At 32.2% G+C, this 2,701-nt stretch overlaps 1 protein-coding gene across 5 annotated transcripts in view; it reads left to right on the top strand.

Moving 5' to 3' along the window:
• Positions 1 to 682: 682 nt before the first annotated feature.
• The window catches only part of LOC137649791 (glutamate receptor ionotropic, delta-2-like), a 34,198-nt gene continuing 32,179 nt past the window's right edge, over positions 683 to 2,701 (top strand). For 4 of the 5 annotated variants that reach the window (XR_011045866.1, XM_068382734.1, XM_068382735.1 and 1 more), the window contains exon 1: positions 683 to 814. The gene's annotated coding sequence lies outside the window, so the exon portion shown is untranslated. The remainder of the gene's footprint in view (positions 815 to 2,701) is intronic. The other variant, XM_068382733.1, reaches the window with a different exon arrangement.

The raw sequence follows: 2,701 nt of genomic DNA, 5'->3' as shown, positions 1-2,701 counted from the left end.
GCTTGCAATAGCTCTGGCATACTGGGCCTGTTGCTTGCAATAACTTTAACACCCTCGAATGTTGCTTGAACTAGCTCCAACACCTTAGGCTCTTGCTTGCATATTCAACTTCACACCAACCTTCCAGCTCTGTCTCTCTTCTACCATCCACATCCAGTTGAAATTTCCTTATTCATTAACATCTCTCTATCCACTTCCTTTCCCCTTCTTATGTGGAATGTCTTTCTTGGCACTGAACTCTAAATTATCAATAAACATAGTCTTCCTCCAATCTCGATCCTCGATGTGACTTTGAAATGCACCGAAAAACGTCACCAAACCATATTTGTAGAATGAATTACTCGTGCAGGCAATATAAGCAAAATTTTCATATGTATATATGTATATGTATTCTTATATGTATGTATATATATAAACATACTAAGCTAATAAACTTATGAAAGATAACAGATGTTCAGGATCATAGAATGGTGAGCAACAAATGATATGGCATTACAAAATCAGTAAATAAATCACTGTACTAGTAAAGGAAAAGTAAATCCAAATAAAGGTGAATAAATAATCTCAGAATATAAGCTATATTTGTGGATGAAATAAAACTTGCACAAGCTATCTAACAAAGGAAAGAAAGATCACACACAACAGCGCATGCGTGAAATGTCCTACGACCCCAATAAAGCATCAAGCTGAATTTACTAGCAGTCAGTTAGTGGCTGGCTGAGCCCTGCATGTTAAGAGTTGCTTCTCTTGTAGTTTGAACAGTATTGTGGTTTCTTCAGTATTGTTCAATGAAACCTGACATAGCGAGAGAAAGGTAAGCAGAGGCTCTTCTTGGTTGTAGAAATTATAGTAGGAGAATTTCCAACCGTCCTAGGCTAGGCCTAACCTTAGCCGGTAGCCTGTCTTAGTGGTGAGCCAGGACATTTGACCAACTGATCGGATGTCCGTTTTTATTTTGCTCAGCCCATAATTGCTTCAATGTCCAGACTTTGGGGAAATCTGCAGTCGTCATGCAAGTAAGCTTTAATCTTCCTTTTCATGACAAGGACAAAATAAATTCAATATTGTTCTTTGCCGAGGATTAACGGCTGGGAATGTAACTGGTAACTGTCACTCGTGATACGAATTTGTAATTTCTTACCTCGATTCAGTACAAAAGGAATCTAGGCCAAATTAGCCAGTTAGTTTGCCACAACCTTCGGCCTTCGTATTTAATAATAATAGAAATTATCAAAATCAAGATATAATCAAATGAAGAAAATAGTTCACTTTTTATTTTACTTCGCTCTAAAATTTTCAGTTCCGTTAGCTTTGATCTAAATCTTGACTTTGAGGAAAAGATATCCTTCAAATATTTCAACAGTTGATTTCAAAATAAAAAAAAAAATAATTATCCCTTGAATGAAATTATGCCAGTTGTAAATTTAGAAATAATAGAAGGTATATAAAAATCTTTATTGCTTCTTTAATTTATCTATGAATTCCATTCCTATATCCTGAAGGTTTTCTATGTAACACCTCTATAAGTAAAATATCACCAACTATGCAAATGAAAAAAAAAAAAATTAGAAATGAAATTATGTGAAGCAAAATATCAGGGTTATATTTTCTTAAAACGAAATTGAAACGTCAATGTTGAAATACTGTAAATTCAATAGAGAAAATAAATCCTTTAACTTTGCAAAATCTATTTTGTTCAAAATCTTTCATTACAAAATTATTTAACATGAAAACGCTTTCATCTGAATTAAAAAAGACAAATACTTAGTAAAGGTATTAAATATGAGATGTTAAGATCCTTAATAAGTATTTAAATTTGCTTTTACTTCTAGTATTTTTCAAACACGGGGCCGAAGTGATGACGTCACGGGCAGTAAAGAATCGGGTTTATCAATTAAATCGTCAAAATTATTTTCTGACAATTTTAAATTTCACTTCGAAGTGCAGTTGCTAGGCCTTCCCCAAAGTGCCCCTCGGTGTTGAATGGCCTTCGGGCCCTAACGCCAGCCATACGTGCTAAATTCATTAATCCATCCCTGAGAAGAAGGATTTTTTTTTTTTTTTTTTTTTTTTTTGTAGGATTGGAGTCCAAATACTGTATATTTTCCTAATAGGAAAAATGGAAAACTAAGCTTCGGTTCTATATAATTGGGTTCGAAGAAATAAGAAATTATAATTTCTAGAGATTTGATAATGGGAACATTTTTACTGATGAAATAAAAAAATATAAATAATCGTATTAAATTTGTAAAATTCGTAACTGATTGACTTAATTAGTAATATTATAAGCATGATTTAGGCAAGTTAGGGTCTTACCTTAATATATTTTTTGACTGAAAAGTGATCAGTCTGACACGAAATCCTTAATCTGTACAATCAATCACAACTTTAAAAAAAAAAAAAAAAAAAAATCACCGTTAAAAAAAGTCCGTAATTTCAATTGGAAATTCACCGTAAAAATCTATTCTCAGCCGTATTTCAGTAAAATACAGGCGACCGTAAATTCTACCCTGCTTTATTATCATCTTTTACAGGTTGGTGACCCTAATATCACTCCTTAACGTCAATAAATGTTTTTGAAACAGCTAATGCCTGACAACATTTACTCCAGGAATTTTACTGTTTTTTTTTTTTTTTTTTTTTTTTTTTTTTTTTTTTTTTTTTTTTTTTTTTTTTTTAACAGTGTTCGTTATGATAGAAT

Source organism: Palaemon carinicauda, chromosome 11 (genome assembly GCF_036898095.1).
Source record: "Palaemon carinicauda isolate YSFRI2023 chromosome 11, ASM3689809v2, whole genome shotgun sequence".
Lineage (NCBI taxonomy): Eukaryota > Metazoa > Arthropoda > Malacostraca > Decapoda > Palaemonidae > Palaemon > Palaemon carinicauda.
Note: the sequence above shows the minus strand (reverse complement) of the source record. Positions and strands in the feature narration are given on the sequence as shown.